This window comes from Podarcis gaigeae, assembly GCF_964106915.1.
Source record: "Podarcis gaigeae genome assembly, chromosome: 10".
NCBI classification, from domain to species: Eukaryota; Metazoa; Chordata; class Lepidosauria; order Squamata; family Lacertidae; genus Podarcis; species Podarcis gaigeae.
The window spans coordinates 2,931,355-2,949,674 of record NC_139686.1 but is presented as its reverse complement, the minus strand read 5'-3'; the positions used below and the strand labels follow the sequence as shown (position 1 = coordinate 2,949,674).

Sequence of the window (18,320 nt, the reverse complement as noted above, 5' to 3'; positions counted from 1 at the left end):
GTCCTGCTGCCTCTGTGTGTGTTGGGAACCCCCAAGGGAAGAAGGCTCAGTTATCAATTTTCCTGCCAGAGGACCAGTGTGCATATTATTATCGTACTGAATTTACTGTTGTTGCTGCTGTTGCTGTCATGGACTGGCTGGGTGAAAGGGGGGGGGAGGCACCAGCTGGGGAACCCCCAAGGGAAGAAGGCTCAGAGTCCGGGTCTTGTATGCCCCCATAGGCTATCAAAACTCCTAGGTCTGGCCAATTAAAGGCTGATATGGGAGCCATTGGGCGCCAGGTCGGTTCTTTCATTTTCTCCTCTCCTCTGGAAAAGTGCTCTTTCTTTTGGGGTTTGATTATTTCTGCCTCCTTCAGTGACCACTGCATCCTCAGCGAGGTACAGTACTGTCCTTTCAACTTCTGTAGGGCTCTCTCTCAGGACTGCTACCCAGGAGTCTGCGTATGCAAACTGCTCCGAACCCCCATGGTGTTTTGTCATGCTTCTAAAGACCTGCTTGGTTAGGTCCAGGTCCTACGAGCCCGGGGGGGGGGGGGGCTGTCCGCAGGGAGTTCTCACTTGTTTGGGGTTCATCGCTCCACCATATTTGCATTTGAATTTGCCAAAATTATTCACCATGCCTTGTAATGGAGTCCATTCCTCCTGTGAGTGTGACCCGCCCCCCATTATGCCCTTCTGCTTAAGTTGTACACAAGGGGGACCCCCTGCCTTCTGACATGTTGCAGATAAAATAAAAGATCAGGGAAAAGCCTTTTGAAAAGAGACTGGTGGCCAGCAAGGCCCACGGTGAGAAAGCCTATAGAAAGAAAAGACTCATAAATAAATGCCCCCCTCGGCTGCGCAGCCTGCCAGTCCTGGGCAGAGAACTCGCAGTTGTGCCAAGGGGGGAGAGAGCCTGATCTCTGCAGCCCCAGCCCTCAGCCGGGCAGGAGCCTTCAAGCAAAACACAAAGTGAGAAAACTTTCCCCTTTCCTCACAGCCTCAGTCCATCTTGGCTGAGATAGAGACAATACGTAGACATTCACAGAGCTGGGAGCCTGCTGCTGCCTGCTTGAGGCGCCCACAGCTGGCCGAGACACACAGAGCCACAGCCCATAGCTCCCTCGGTTCAGGCACCCACAGCTGGGTGGGCTCAAAGAAAGCCTTGATTTATCTGAGTCACAGCACCAAATGTTGTGCAGTGGTTCCTTGATTTGCAACCGCTTTGAATTACAACTGTTTTGGATTACAACCAAGTCAAACGCCGAAGTCTGTGTCCCTTTTTTTGGATTACAACCCATTGGGGGGGGGAGTCCCCATTGGCGAAAGCACGCCTTGGGTTACAACCTGTTTTGGTTTACAACCGGACCTCCGGAATGGATTACAGTGGTACCTCGGGTTACATAAGCTTCAGGTTACATCCACTTCAGGTTGCAGACTCTGCTAACCCAGAAATAGTACCTCAGGTTAAGAACTTTGCTTCAGGACGACAACAGAAATCGCGCAGTGTGGCAGCAGCAAGAGGCTCCATTAGCTAAAGTGGTGCTTCAGGTTAAGAACAGTTTCAGGTTAAGAACGGGCCTCTGGAATGAATTAAGTACTTAACTCAAGGTACCACTGTATGGTTATAAACCAAGGTACCACTGTATACCCCCAAAGGCTATAAAAACTCCTAGGTCTGGCCAATAAACTCAGGAGCCAGGAGGAGATAAGAGTCCAACGATTTTATCACAGGCAGTCAATATTGGGAATGGGAAAGGACTTTTCAACATGTTAAAGAAAATTATGGGTTGAGAGACTACTCAGAAGCCCAGCTCACCAGGGTACAAGTCCCCCGCGGGTCCGTGCGGTCAGTAAACGAAGGAAATTCCAGCCAAGCAATTTGGAGCAAAGAGCAGTCAGTAGACTGAGATCCTTTATTGTTGTGCAACTGGTTCAAACAGCAGGTGAGGGAACTCTGACCCTGGGGCGACATTGACTTTTAAAACTTTCCCACCATATCCCAGGATATAGTTTGCACAGCATCATCAATACATCATTGCTACATCACTAAAACGTCAGAAAGGGGAGGGTTACAGAAGATTAGCATAGACAGATATGTCAGGGCAACACCCAAGTACAAGATAAGGCAAACATGTCTCAAGTACCCACCACCCAAAAAGTGCAACAGAACTTCCTTTGCATGTCTGCAGCTTGAGACAAGTCTGGTGATGAGATTTGGCTTCCCTTGGCTAACAGTGAGCCCAGCAATTGTCACCTCTGGGCATTTCCTGGGGTAGGAGGTGTGTCTACACATCTTCATCCTTGGGGAGATGGTGCTGGTTTCTGTGTGTTGCCACTGTGCCGTTTTGCATTCCAGGGGCATTCCAGACTGTTGGAAGTCTCACGGAAGACAGGAGACGGATGTGACGTTAGTGGTTTCCTGTTCCTTTGCTTTTCAGTTGCTCTCTGCTTTCACAGAGAGAGCATGTATATTTCGTTTCTGTCTGCGTAGTTAGAAATAAAACTCTTTAGCAATGTAGCTAATAAACTTCTCGTCCTTCCCTGCGTGCTGGACACTCTGCTGAATGGGGAGTGTGCCTGGAGCCTCATGAAAGGCTCAGGTCATTAATCATCATCGGAGGAGCTTGGTCGAATGCAAGTCCGACAGGTGGCAGGAAAAAGTCCTTTTTCCAAGGGCAAAATAGCATTGGAATGGAGGGAATTGGCAAAGGAGTTGATTTTATATGATGTTTTGAAGCTAGGTATCTTCCCTGAGCTGTCAAGCCAAAAGGATACATTCAGGCATAATATTTGTAACATTTAACAACTTTAAGGATGTGCCCCACCCCGCCTTGTAATTTCTGTAACAAATACTTTCCTGAGATTTTTTCTTTTGGGGTGTGTGTCACAGTTCAGCTTCATTCAGAAGAAAACATTGCTAAAAGAGGGGAAATATAAAATGCACATTGAAAACAGCATAATCAGCAAGAGAATAAAATATTATCATAATCCTAGAACACAGACTATATCTTGCTTTTCACCACTTCTGGGTCTTAAAGCAGCTTCCCCCTTTCCTCACAGCCTCAGCCCCTCTTGGCCGAGATAGAGACAATAAAATACTTAAGACATACACAGAGCTGGGAGCCGGTTATTGGGGGGGGGTTCCCCCCCCTCTCTCTCACACACACACAGACGGCCCTCCCGCCCCAGCTCCCCTGGCTAAGCTGGAAACACGAGTCTCAATGCAAAGCACACAAAAAGAAAGCTCCCCCCCCCCCAAATGTGCAATTTAATTGCTAGCAAAACACACAGAGCATCCCTCCCCCTTTTGCCTGAGACACACACAGAGCCACAGCCCACGGCTCCCTCCATTTCAAGGAATGGGGGTCCCGCACAGCCCTCAGGGCACCTCAGCATCCCATAGATTGCTTTCCTCCGGTGGGGAGGGGGAACTATTTTGCTTGCTGAGGGCAGGAGTCACAATCCTGTCACATTGCGGGGTGTCAGGCTTTTAGGCAAGGGGGTGAGGCTTGGGTGGGCCCGTCCTGTTCACAGTGAATTCTCAGTCCTTTGGGGTTCATCGCTCCACCACAACCCCACTTTCCCACACCTTTTTAACTACCCTCTTCCCCAAAGCACCACAACAGTATTCACACATCCCCCTAGCTGCAAGGCTTCCTTGCGCTTCGCCTTGGAAAGTATCAGGATTCAACCCACCATCCCGATGGATTTCTGTCTTGACTGCCCCTCCCCCCCTTCCTGGATTTAACAGCAGCAATACCTAAAACACGGACGGATCTAAGCTCGTGGCGTGGGGTGGGGGAGGGAAGGATTTTGCAATATAAACATTGTGTGTGGGGGGGTACCCCACTTTGCAAGTGGATTGCCGGGATCAGCCCCTCCCCCATTCTCCTGATTCTCAGGAGGAAGAAGGGAGGGGGTGAAACTTTCCTCTCCTCCCCGCCCCCCAAATTCCACCCTCCCGGCACATCCTTCCCAGACCCCGCCTCCGCAAAGCCCAAATCCCCTCCCCAATATGTTGCTCCTCTTCCTCGCTATCCGGCTTCTGCTTCGGGAAAGTGTAGGGGGGGTGAGCCCCCTCCCAACCTGCCTGCTTCTCCCGCAAGTGGAGCTTCTGCGCCGGATTGCTGCTCTGCGCCGTAGCTCTAGGGGCGCGCGCTTTCGGAAAGGGAAGGAGGGGCGGCAGGTAAATCCCCCCACCCCACCCACGTGGATGTTGCAGGAAAGGAAAGGAGAATCGAGAGCGAGGACAAAGAGGTAAAGGGCTCGCGGGGGAGGGAGGGGGAGAAAAGGACCCAGAGACCCCCGCCAGCTCCCCAAAGCGCCTTTCGTGGATCTGGATCCCTGCACGCGTACAATGAAGGAGGTTTTCCTTGGACCCTTAGGAAGCCCACCCAGGGGATCCCACGAAGCCCCCTCGCCCCATTTGCCCGCGCAGGCATCCCTGGGACTCTGTGGGTTCCGCGCGGAAAGAGGTGGGCCATGAAAGGGTTAAGGGGCGTGAGGGACGCCTGGATAGTGACCCCCCTGTCCTCCCCTGTTCGTCTTGGGTGGGGGGCCCTCCGGAGGGAGAGATGGGGGCGCAGGGCGTGGGGTAAGCCGCGCCAAGGGGGGGCCTCTGGGTTCAGTGGAGACTCTGGGACAGAGGGAGGGAGTCGAGGAAGTGGGGAGGGGGAGCATCCCTGCGGCAGGGAAGGGCAGAATTGGGGAGGGGGGAGAGATAGGAAACCAGTCTTTGGGGAGACTTATCCATAGTGGCTCCTGTGGGGAATCTCCGGAGGGGCTGCCTTGGCTTCTCCCTCCCACCCAGGAATCAGCCACCCCTTCAAGGCAGCCAGAGGGATCCCTGGAAAGTGGGGGGTCGTGTCCCCCCACCCCTTCCTTCCTGCAACCTCTATCATCTTCCCACCCCATAAGCCCCTGCCCTGTCCAGACTGTTGCAGGAATCTATGTATAGGTTGGGGGTGGTTGCCCCTCCAGCAGATATCATGCACATGCAGCCCACTACCAAAATCAGCACCATCACTTTTGTGATTTGTTCCCACACAGCACTTCATCACAGTTTCTTCCTATCTATTCAAAGGACCTCTGCTGCACGATACCAAATGTATGAATTCACTGATAAATGTCTCTATGTACTGGCTCACTGGGGTAACTTCAGAAATTCCTATAGACATGTGAGCTCAGCTACTCAGCAGCCCCTCTGCCTGAGTGATAATCCCTGGCATCCTGATACCTGAGTGCCAGACAGGTAGCCATTCCACAAAGAACCAACCCAGATGAAGACAAAAGGCTTGGATTAACTTGGCTGGGAAACAGGTCAGGAAGGACAATGGATGGCCAGCCGGGGGTGGGGCAAAGGCCAAAGAAAGGAGGCCGACCCCTTTGTCCAAGCCTCTTTTGGTTTTCTTCCTTCCAGGATCAGGATCCTCAGGAGCGTGTCCTGGCGGCCAGATTAAGGTAAGTTCTGGCCTGATTGGAAGGGGCATGGCCCCTCCGCCAGGCTAGGCCACAATTTTGTGGCTTTTCTTTCTGGGCGGGCGCCCAGCTAGGATGCAGGGGCAACCTTTTTGTTTTGCGGTAGCGGGGGGGGGGGGAATAGCTATCCACCACCCTCTAGCTGTAGGCCGCATGCCGGCCATTTCCCTTCTTGGCGGGGGGGGGGGGGAATAAATCAGGCCACATGGCGGTCATGTTTGTTTACACTTCCTCCACCCTTGTTCCACTCTGGCTACTGACGCACTTCTGCTCCTAGAAGGGAAATGTAAATATCTCTTTTCTTTCACCTGATAGATGTTTGGTGGTGGGCAAGGGGAACCATGGGGCAGGGTCTAGGATGCTCAGATTACAGCCACCAGACCTCCCCTTTCATAATGTATTTTGGAAACTGTAACATTGGGATTAGCAGCTAATAAAATTTTGGGTTCTCTTTTGTACGGGGCTTCCATCTTGTTTCACCTGGTGGCAGGTGGGAGTCCTGTCGCGACCGTCTTCAATAAATACCAAGCCTACTGGCTGCTGTTTTGCTCTGGTATTCCTGGCTGGTGTCCTTGTTTTTTCTCCAGGGGGCCCCTCAGATTTCTCCATTAGCAAGACGCACCTTCCTTCCTGCAAGCTTCACCCGCTTCCCACCCCATAAGCTCCTGCCCTGTCCAGATAATAATAATAATAATAATAATAATAATAATAATTATTATTATTATTATTATTATTATTATTATTATTATTTATATCTCACCATTCCCCGGGTGAAGCCGGGCTCATGATCAATTAATTAAAATGCATTCTAAAAGCAATTCATTCTAATATAAAATTAAAATTAAATTAATGGCAGATACAGCAATTCTGCCCGGTCCAACCATTGTTCCCCCTGGAGAGGAGAGGAAATCCCAAGAGGAAGAGAGGAGGGGGGAGGCCTTCTCAGAAGCGGCTCTTTGTTTCCGCAATCCCACCCAGGATGCAGCCAGAAACCTTTTCCTCTCTCTCAGGCTTCCATCTTTAAGCGTCTCTTCTCTGCATGGTTCATTGAGGATGCAGAAGATGTACACCTGTCATCAGAAACAGGGGTGCAGAGTCCATGGAATGGCTCTCAGGATTGATATAGAAGCGGCATCTCAAAGGCATTTTTGTTCCTCTAACTTTTTGTAGGCAGTGTCAGACTGACAGACAAGCTGAGATACAATCCATCAAAATTCAATGACAGCGGCTGCGTGAATCTTCCCAGTCAAAGGACCCATTTTCATGATAGACAGCCCCGTGGCTGGAGGCTCAACACCCAGGGTGGGCCTATACAGGCCAAAGACTGCCAGCATTAGCACAGGTGACGTGTGTGACCCCCCCCCCCATCGACAGGCTGTGTGTAAATGAGAGTTTGTGGGTGGGATTATTGTTTACGGCAACTGTGTTGCTCCCACAAGGCAGCAACCAAGGGGTCAGAACACTCCTCTCCCAAGACCACCTTCTGAACAAGGCCCAGGAGGAAGGAGGGGAACCACTGCATAGCAGGCCCCCCAGCTCCCCTAGAGGGCCCAGAAGGATACCATGGTCGACGGTCTCCAAAGCCGCTTAGAGATCCAGCAGAACCAGGAAACAGTTTTCCCCTGGACTCTAGCACATCGGAGATCATCATCCAGCACAACCAGTGCAGTTTCAGTCCCATGATGAGGCCTGAATCCCAATTGGAAGGATAATGGTGGAAGAAGCTTTCCTGCTGTTGCAGGAACCCCCCTCCCCAGTCATTCAGTTTGTACTTACACGACACACACAACATACACGACATTTTTCTTATAAATTTATAGTAAATCAACTGTACATCAGATTTACCGTATTTTCCCCTCTATAACACGCAGCTTTTTTCTCCTAAAAAGTTAGGGGAAATGTCCATGCATGTTATTGAGTGAATGTGTGGTCCCTGGAGCCGACTGGCCCGAGTGCATCTGGCTTTTGGATGGGGTCCGGCAGGCTTCCGCTGCGTCCCACTGGACTCCGGTGGATAGCTCTCCGTCAGTTCCCTGTAGCAGAGTCGTCACAGTGGTAGAAACTATTGCAATGTGTGTGTAATAAATCAGACTGCACGCAAGCGTTCTTGCTTAACTCCAACAGTCTTTAATCGTGTTGAAAAACATCACCCCAGCGAGAGAGCGTACATCTTGCTGCAATGATCCGATGCAAAAACAGGGCTGCAATGGTGCAAAAACGTGGTTACAAAGCACAGATCCACATGGATCCTCAGGATCTTTGCATTGGGTCACCCCAAATTCAACATCAGATCACATAGCATATCCATGGCTACAGCCTGCACCAAAAAAATCACGCACCCACTGTTGCCTGGGGCTGCAATGGTGCAAAAACTTGGTTACAAAGCACAGATCCACATGGATTCTCAGGATTTTTGCATTGGGCTAACCTAAACTCACCGTCAAATCACATGTCTGTGGCCACAGCATGAAGCACAAAAATGATACCTCCACTGTTTCATTCAGATATTTTTTTTTCTTGTTTTCCTCCTCTAAAAACTATGTGCATGTTATGGTCAGGTGCGTGTTATCGAGCGAAAAATACAGTCCACTGGTCCACTTTTATTTTGCTCCATGAAGAAAGGACTATCAAACGGGATAGGTTTAATACAGGGTGGCCATAATCCCTTGAGCATACCAGCACATCCACAAGAGCCCTGCCCAGTTGTTATGCCAACCCCAATGGTCCCAGACATAAGACCATCAAGGTAACAAAGAACTTGCATATAGGAGTGGATTCAACATGGACCGGAGCAAAGGACAATGATCAGCTCTTCCCTCTGGGGGCAGGAAACTGCAAACTCCCCTTTGTCACATGGAAAGTACTCATGAGGAGGGGGAAAGGCGGGAACCGGCCAGGTGGCAGGACACTCAAGTTACCACCACAACTCCTCCCTCAACCCCTCCTTTTTGTGTTGTATCAATGATGTAGTTGTGATGTAGTTTTAGGGGTGTAGTTTGAGGAATTAGTAACTAATAAAAGTTGGGGTCTTCTTTTGTACGGGGCTTCCATCTTGTTTCACCTGGTGGTAGGTGGGAGTCCTGTCATGACAGTTTTCAATAACGACCAAGCCTACTGGCTGCTGTTTTGCTCTAGTATTCCTGGCTGCTGTCCTTGTTTTTTGTCCAAGGGAGCCCTCAGATTTCTTCATTAACACTGGACCTGCACCCCCAAAAGCTCCAGGCACAAGACTTTCATTAGCTTTGAAGGGGCCATCGGATACTTGGTGATCTTTTCTTCAAAAGACCAATATTCTGAATACTTTTTATTTGATGTATGATATAAGCAGCACTTCTGTTTTACATATTCCACATTGGAGAGATTTTGATACACTGGTCTGAGTTCATCGCTCCCCCTGAAACTGCTGTGTTAGCAGTCCTGCCAGCCTGGACAGTGTGTTTGGGGGTCCTGGGCTGCCTAGACAACAAGACCCCCTTCTCAGCCTGGCTTATATGATCTCAAGAGCAGTATGTTAGGCACCAGCTTGGCTGCAGGAGTGGCTGGAAGGAGGTGGGCAGGGCACCATCCAACCATCTTAGAGAGTCCACTCTGGATTTCTGTAGGTTTTCCTCCATAGCCTTTTCTTCTCCTGAAGATAACTCAAGAGGAAGCGAAGGAGTGCACCAAAGTATTACGACTAGAGTTTTCCTTCTTGAGGAGCTCCCTTCCCCGGTAGATGAGCCCCATCTGCCCTTCCCTTTCCTCTGCAGAATGGGCAGAATCTGCCTTCTTGACTGTGGGATTCACTGTTCTTCTCATCCTCTCCATCCACCAGGGCCTTTCTTCACCGGCAGCAGAATTCCCCAACCCACCAAGAATTTGAGACCCATCAGGTATCCTCACCTGGTTTAGCCGGTCGGTTGAAGCTGTTCCTGGGATTGTGGCCTGTATTGCATCCTGAAAGCTTCTGGAAGCCACAGGTGAGAGCTGAGTGCAGGGTGGGGACCAATGGTGGATAAATTACCCCAGAAGGTGCATGACATTTCCCCCACCAAAGGAACTACCGCTCCCCTAACACCCCATGACATCGTATGATTATGATCTTTAAGACAGAACAGGAATAAATTCATGTCCCCAGAAATAACACAACTTCAAGCCATTAGTGAATCAGTACTACATTTTCAAGATACTACACATTCCACTAAGTACAGTTTATCTATTTGCCTTGAATATCCTGCTTTTCGGTGTCGTTTTAGGATAGTTCTGCATCAGAAGACGGGCACAAGATCAGACAGCACATCATTCTTTAAAAAATCAAGCTGCTTTATTAACATTGATTGAAGATTTTGAAAGTTGCTCATAAATTACTATCATTTGACATTGCAACTTCACTTGGGAACATGGGTAGGAGGCGAGGGAATGTAGGAGACGTTGAAATAGGAGAAGGTGCAAATGGAGCTTGATGTGTTCTCTTTCCCTTTGTTCTCTTCCTTGAAACCAAAATAGGATTCCCTTTCCTCCCACTCTGAAGAAGGAGATGGAGAAGACAGTCAGAACTCCAGGGGATGGGGCACAATTCCCCCCCATTAGGGATAGAAATTAAAATGTGTGAAATGCGGAATATGCTTCATTGAATGAGCACACATAGTTCACATCAACGACGTCCAGCAGGGGAGAAACCGTTTAAAGCTATGGAGTGTGGGAAACGTTTCACTGATAGTGGAAAACTTAGAACAAATCAGCGGACTCACATGGGCAAGAAAGGATTCCAAAAAACTTTTAAATGTCTGGATTGTGTAAAGAGCTTCTATCGGAGTGATAAACTTAGGAGACATCAACGGATTCACACGGGGGAGAAACCATTTAAATGCATGCAGTGTGGAAAGAGCTTCAGTCAGAATGGAAACCTTAGAACACATCAACGGACTCACACAGGGGAAAAACCATATAAATGCATGGAGTGCGGAAAGAGCTTCTATCGGAGTGATAAACTTAGAACACATCTACAGACTCACACAGGGGAGAAACCATATTATTGTATGGAGTGCGGAAAGAGCTTTACTGATAATGGAACCCTTAGAACACATCAACGGACTCACACAGGGGAGAAACCATTTAAATGCATGGAGTGCGGAAAGAGCTTCAGTCAGAGTGGACACCTCAATATACATCTACAGACTCACACAGGAGAGAAACCATATAAATGTATGGAGTGCGGAAGGAGCTTTAAGGATAATGGAACACTTAGAAGACATCAACAGACTCACATGGGGGAGAAATCATTTAAATGCATGGAGTGCGGAAAGAGCTTCTATCGGAGTGATAAACTTAGAACACATCAACAGACTCACACAGGGGAGAAACCATATTATTGTATGGAGTGCGGAAAGAGCTTTACTGATAATGGAACCCTTAGAACACATCAACGGAGTCACACAGGGGGGAAACCATTTAAATGCATGGAGTGTGGAAAGTGCTTCAGTCGGAGTGGACACCTCAATATACATCTACAGACTCACACAGGGGAGAAACCATATAAATGTATGGAGTGTGGAAAGAGCTTTAGTGATAATGGAAATCTTAGAAAGCATCAACGGACTCACACGGGGGAGAAACCATTTAAATGCATGGAGTGTGGAAAGTGCTTCAGTCAGAATGGAAACCTTAGAACACATCAACGGACTCACACAGGGGAGAAACCATACAAATGTATAGAGTGCGGAAAGAGCTTCAGTCAGAATGGAGAACTTAAATTGCACCAGCGTATTCACACAGGGGAGAAACCATATAAATGTTTGGAGTGCGGAGAGAGCTTTACTGAAAATGGAAAACTTAGAAGACATCAACGGACTCACACAGGAGAGAAACCATTTAAATGCCTAGAGTGCGGAAAGAGCTTCAGTCGGAGTGGACACCTTAGAAAACATTGGCAGACACATGACAGAGAAATTGTTTAAATGTATGGCGTGTGGTAGGAGCTGCAGTCAGAGTGGAACCCTTGATTTATGTCAAGAAACTCACACAAATGACAAACCTTGTAAATATCAGGAAAGTTGATAGAGGTTCAGTCCTAGTGGAAGTTCTAAATGAACAGACTCATGGACAGGAAGACCTTTAGGAGTTGAAACCCTACAAACCATCAACAAACTCAAAGAGGAGAAGCAGCTTAAATGAAAAGATTGCAAAAAGTGCTTTTTTTACAATGGAGTGTTTAAGGAAAATGCAGGGACTCTCACATGGAAGAACCCATTTAGATGTATGGAGTGTGGGACGTCTTCCTCTCGGAGTCCACTCTTTTCTTCACAGAAATGAACTCAGCAGGAAATCAGTCATTAACACATGTTGTGTATGCGAAGTTCTGGAATTTATGTGTAAAACTGTATAGTAATGAAATATTGAAGGCAATGTCAAACAATGTGATTATAATCTAAGATGTAAAGTACCTTTTGATAGAGAAGGGGTGAGGGTTTATCTGGATTTCTGGTGGTCAGTGAGGATTAGGGCTGGGCGATATATTTTTTCCATATTGGTTTCTAGACCACATCATGATAACCTTCCAAAAACAACTGATATGGTAACACCCCACAGATCACAGTGTCGGGGATGCTCATTTGCCTGGAAGCAGCCGGCAGAAAGCTTTGCTTCGTGAAGCCCCAGCAGATGCCGAGTTGCTGACTTCCCTCCCAAACCACATGAAGGGAAACACACCTCCATTGCCCTGTGTCCTTCCAGCCTCTTTCCTCCCTTGCTCCCTTCTGCCGGATTGTGTGCCTGACTTAGATATCCTGTGTGCTGTATTTCTTTACGGCTGAAACTGGATTTGCTCTCAGAAGCAAAGTTTTGTGTATCACTGGGGGCCCAGGGAGAACTGTATGCTTTGAAAACTCAGTAAACTATTACTGAAGAAGTCCTGCTGCCTCTGTGTGTGTTTTTGACCTCAGTGTGGGAATTGCTCTACACATGGCCCCTACCCTGCCGATACTTGGCTCATGCCCTGGAGTTGCTGTACTCAAGCATGCAAGATGGGTGCATCTGTGTGTGACTTGCTTTTGCACCAAACTCTCTCACCCCCACCACCGCATGGTCTCCGAACACTGCTTCTTCACTAGAACTTCTCGCTGCCTCCTACGTGTTCTGAAGAAAATTTAAATTACTGTAATTTAATGGGAGATTTCCCCCATGCCTTATTGCAAGAGGGAGAAGGAGGGGCTGCAGGTACCAGGGAAGTCTCCTGGGGGGCCCATCTTCCCTCATGAACCCCATGGGGCAACCCCAGAGCTCCTGGGCAAGATAGTATTTTTCCATAGTCCCAGATGTTATCATTTTTCCTGCCAGAGGACCAGTGTGCATATTATTATCATACTTATTGTACTGTTGTTGTTGCTGCTGCTGTCATGGACTGGCTGGGTGAAAGGGGGGGGGAGGCACCAGCTGGCGGACCCCCAAGGGAAGAAGGCTCGGAGTCCGGGTGTTGTATGCCCCCAAAGGCTATCAAATCTCCTAGGTCTGACCAATAAAAGGTTAATTTGGTGTTGGGGGGGGGGAATCCAGGTGCGAGGCTGCTCAGCCACCCAGCTCATCAGGCAGAGCCCGTGGGTCCCTGTGGAATAAAGGAAGGAGTCCAGCTGCCAACCAAAGCAAATAGCTGTGGAAATCCTTATATAGTCTCAAGCAGAGTGCCAGGTGTTGGAACACAAAACTCACTGAGACGTTGCTTTCTCTAGGTTTTCACCAGGGCAAAGCTGATCCATGTGTGTTTGTCAAGGAGGAGGGGCAAAACAAACTGTATTGTTTATGTTTTGTTGATGATCTTCTGATGTTTTGGAAGAATCAGGCATTGTACCAAAGCACCCTAGCTCAGCTGAAGGAGCACTTTGACATGAAGGATTTTGGTGAGGTATCCAACTATCTTTCTCTGCAGGTGGAGAGGGACCAAGCAGGTAATTTTCTGGTACACCAAACACAGAAAATTGCTGATGTATTAACCAGGTTGAATCTGGTTGATGCAAACCCAGCAGACACACCAATGGTGACAGGTTACCAGGTAGATAGTACTGCTGAAGCGTTTTCTGACACTATGCTGTACAGATGCATTCTAGGCAAGTTGAATTTTATTGCTAGATGCTCAAAACCTGACATAGCTGTAAGCACTAACCTGCCTAGCAGACATGCCAACAATCCTACTGTTCAGGATTGGAAAGCTCTGAAGCGCATAGCCCACTATTTGAAAGGGACTATGCACTACAGCCTGAGGTTCACCAGTCAGAAGACTGGAGGTCTTAAAATCTTTGCAGATGCTAGTTTTGGAAGTGACACCACGGATGGTACAAGCACCTCTGGAGTATGCTACATGTACAACCACTGCCTGTTTGACTGGCTGTGCAAGAAGCAGACGACAGTAAGCCTAAGCCTAAGTTCCTGTGAAGCAGAACTCAATGCTCTGTCATTTTCACTCATGGATTGTGAATGGTTGATGCAACTGTTTAAGGACATCCAGGTGCGAGGCTGCTCAGCCACCCAGCTCATCGGGCAGAGTCCGTCGGTCCCTGCAGAATAAAGGAAGGAGTCCAGCCACCAACCGGAGCAAATAGCTGTAGATCAAAGTTTATTGCGCAACAGGTCCAAAGTGGAATTGAACCCCGAGGATGGGGTGACAAGGACTTTTAAAAGTTTCTATCTTATCCCAGCATACAGTTCGTGGAGCATCATTGCTACATCAGAAAAGGGGAGGGTTATACATGATTCATATGCCTGTTGCCTTTGTCCATGGAGTTTTCTTGGCAGGGATACTGGAGTGGCTTGCCGGTTCCTCCTCCAGGTGGATCACGTTTGGTCAAAACTCTCCACTATGACCTGTTCGTCTTGGGTGGCCCTGCACGGCATAGCTCATAGCTTCTCTGAGTTATTGAAGCCCCTTTGCCACGGCAAGGCTGCTTCTTGGGAGAAAAGCAATGACAAACCTAGACAGCATCTTAAAAAGCAGAGACGTCACTTTGCCAACAAAGGTCCATATAGTTAAAGCTCTGGTTTTCCCAGTCGTGATGTATGGAAGTGAGAGCTGGACCACAAAGAAGGCTGATCACCAAAGAATGGATGCTTTTGAATTCTGGTGCTGGAGGAGACTCTTGAGAGTCCCATGGACTGCAAGAAGATCAAACGCATCTATTCATAGAATCATAGAATCCTAGAGTTGGAAGAGACCACAAGGGCCATCGAGTCCAACCCCCTGCCAAGCAGGAAACACCATCAGAGCACTCCTGACATATGGCTGTCAAGCCTCTGCTTAAAGACCTCCAAAGAAGGAGACTCCACCACACTCCTTGGCAGCAAATTCCACTGTCAAACAGCTCTTACTGTCAGGAAGTTCTTCCTAATGTTTAGGTGGAATCTTCTTTCTTGTAGTTTGGAACCATTGCTCCGTGTCCGCTTCTCTGGAGCAGCAGAAAACAACCTTTCTCCCTCCTCTATGTGACATCCTTTTATATATTTGAACATGGCATATCATTTCAGAAACTGAAATTGACCAATTCTATGAAGACTTACAAGACCTTATAGAAGTGACACCAAAGAAGGATGTTCTTCTCATTATAGGGGATTGGAATGCTAAAGTAGGGAGTCAAGAGATAAAAGGAACAACTGGCAAGTTTGGCCTTGGAGATCAAAACGAAGCAGGGCAAAGGCTAATAGAGTTCTGTCAAGAGAACAAGCTGGTCATCACAAACACGCTTTTCCAACAACACAAGAGACGACTCTACACATGGACATCACCAGATGGGCAGCATCGAAATCAGATTGATTATATTCTCTGCAGCCAAAGATGGAAAAGCTATATATAGTCAGCAAAAACAAGACCTGGAGCTGACTGTGGATCAGATCATCAGCTTCTTATAGCAAAATTCAAGCTTAAACTGAAGAAAGTAGGAAAAACCACTGGGCCGGTAAGATACAATCTAAGTCAAATCCCTTATGAATACACAGTGGAAGTGAGGAACAGGTTTAAGGATTTAGATTTGATGGACAGAATGCCTGAAGAACTATGGATGGAGGCTCGTAACATTATACAGGAGGCAGCAACGAAAACCATCCCAATGAAAAGGAAATGCAAGAAAGCAAAGTGGCTGTCCAATGAGGCCTTACAAATAGCGGGGGAGAGAAGGCAAGCAAAATGCGAGGGAGATGGTGAAAGATACAGGAAATTGAATGCAGATTTCCAAAGAATAGCAAGGAGAGACAAGAAGACCTTCTTAAACGAGCAATGCAAAGAAATAGAGGAAAGCAATAGAATGGGAAGAACCAGAGATCTGTTCAAGAAAATTGGAGATATGAAAGGAACATTTCGTACAAAGATTTCCATAATAAAGGACAAAAATGGAAAGGACCTAACAGAAGCAGAAGACATCAAGAAGAGGTGGCAAGAATACACAGAGGAATTATACCAGAAAGAAATGGATGTCTGGTATACCCCAGGTAGTGTGGTTGCTGACCTTGAGCCAGACATCCTGGAAAGTGAAGTCAAATGGGCCTTAGAAAGCACTGCAGATAACAAGGCCAGTGGAAGTGATGGTATTCCAGCTGAACTATTTAAAATTTTAAAAGATGATGCTGTTAAGGTGCTATACTCAATATGCCAGCAAGTTTGGAAAACTCAGCAGTGGCCAGAAGATTGGAGAAGATCAGTCTACATCCCAATCCCAAAGAAGGACAGTGCCAAAGAATGCTCCAACTACCGCACAATTGCACTCATTTCACACGCTAGCAAGGTTATGCTTACAATTCTACAAGGAAGGCTCAAGCAGTATGTGGACCGAGAACTCCCAGAAGTGCAAGCTGGATTTAGAAGAGGCAGAGGAACCAGAGACCAAATTGCAAACATGCACTGGATTATGGAGAAAGCTAGAGAGTTCCAGAAAGACATCTACTTCTGCTTCATTGACTATGCAAAAGCCTTTGACTGTGTCGACCACGGCAAACTATGGCAAGTTCTTAAAGAAATGGGAGTGCCAGATCACCTCATCTGTCTCCTGAGAAATCTCTATGTGGGACAAGAAGCTACAGTTAGAACTGGATATGGAACAACTGATTGGTTCAAAATTGGGAAAGGAGTACGACAAGGCTGTATTTTGTCTCCCTGCTTATTTAACTTATATGCAGAATTCCTCATGCGAAAGGCTGGGCTGGATGAATCCCTAGCCGGAATTAAGATTGCTGGAAGAAATATCAACAACCTCAGATATGCAGATGACACAACCTTGATGGCAGAAAGTGAGGAGGAATTAAAGAATATTTTAATGAGGGTGAAAGAGTAGAGCGCAAAATATGGTCTGAAGCTCAACATCAAAAAAACGAAGATCATGGCCACGGGTCCCATCACCTCCTGGCAAATAGAAGGGGAAGAAATGGAGGTAGTGAGAGATTTTACTTTCTTGGGCTCAATGATCACTGCAGATGGTGACAGCAGCCACGAAATTAAGACGCCTGCTTCTTGGGAGAAGGGCAATGACAGGCCTAGACAGCATCTTGAGAAGTAGAGACATCACCTTGCCAACAAAGGTTCGTATAGTTAAAGCTATGGTTTTCCCAGTAGTGATGTATGGAAGTGAGAGCTGGACCATAAAGAAGGCTGATCGCCGAAGAATTGATGCTTTTGAATTATGGTGCTGGAGGAGACTCTTGAGAGTCCCATGGACTGCAAGAAGATCAAACCTCTCCATACTGAAGGAAATCAACCCTGAGTGCTCACTGGAAGGACAGATTGTGAAGCTGAGGCTCCAGTACTTTGGCCACCTCATGAGAAGAGAAGACTCCCTGGAGAAGACCCTGATGTTGGGAAAGATGGAGGGCACAAGGAGAAGGGGACGGCAGAGGACGAGATGGTTGGATAGTGTTTTCGAGGTTACCAGCATGAGTTTGACCAAACTGTGGGAGGCAGTGGAGGACAGAGGTGCCTGGCGTTCTCTGGTCCATGGGGTCACGAAGAGTCGGACACGACTAAACGACTAAACAACAACAACAAATCATACCACCCCTTAACCTCCTCTTCTCCAGGCTAAACATGCCCAGCTCCCTTAGCCATTCCTCATAAGGCATTGTTTCCAGGCCTTTGACCATTTTGGTTGCCCTCCTCTGGACACGTTCCAGTTTGTCAGTGTCCTTCTTGAACTGGTGCCTAGAACTGGACACAGTACTCCAGGTGAGGTCTGACCAGAGCAGAATACAGTGGCACTATTACTTCCATTGATCTAGATGCTATACTCCTATTGATGCAGCCCAGAATTGCATTGGCTTTTTTAGCTGCCGCGTCACACTGTTGGCTCATGTCAAGTTTGTGGTCAACCAAGACTCCTAGATCCTTTTCACATGTACTGCTCTCAAGCCAGGTGTCACCCATCTTGTATTTCTGCCTCTCATTTTTTTTGCCCAAGTGCAATACTTTACATTTCTCCCTCTTAAAATTCATCTTGTTTGTTTTGGCCCAGTTCTCTAATCTGTCAAGGTCGTTTTGAAGTGTGATCCTGTCCTCTGGGGTGTTAGCCACCCCTCCCAGTTTGGTGTCATCTGCAAATTTGATCAGGATGCCCTTGAGTCCATCATCCAAGTCGTTCTTAAGGAAATTAGCCCTGGGTCCTCACTGGAAGGACAGATCTTGAAAAGATTAAAAAATAAATCAATTTGTGGCCGGCCTGATGAAGCGTTGCTTTCTCTGGTTAGTCCCGCTGGAACTCCACTTCTTTCCAGAACCTGGGGTCACTAGAGGACTGGTGGCTCCTCCTGGCAAATGGCCTGGTGCGCGCTGGATCACCGGTCCTTCTTTGCCCCCCCCCCTGAATCTGGGCAACCGAAGGTCCCATCTGGGGTGCCATCTGTTGTAAACAAAAGCTG

The 18,320-nt window shown here is 47.8% G+C and overlaps 1 long non-coding RNA gene across 3 annotated transcripts; it reads left to right on the top strand.

The window, feature by feature from the left end:
* The first annotated feature begins 3,961 nt into the window (after window positions 1-3,961).
* Window positions 3,962-10,207, top strand: LOC310826296. Of its 3 annotated transcripts, none has more exons than XR_014555707.1 (5): window positions 3,962-4,241; window positions 5,404-5,444; window positions 6,633-6,804; window positions 9,277-9,421; window positions 9,948-10,207. It is a non-coding gene; the product is annotated as an uncharacterized lncRNA (long non-coding RNA). The 3 variants fall into 3 exon arrangements; XR_014555708.1 differs by lacking the exon at window positions 3,962-4,241 and adding an exon at window positions 4,260-4,459; XR_014555706.1 differs by lacking the exon at window positions 5,404-5,444.
* The last annotated feature ends 8,113 nt before the right edge of the window (window positions 10,208-18,320 follow it).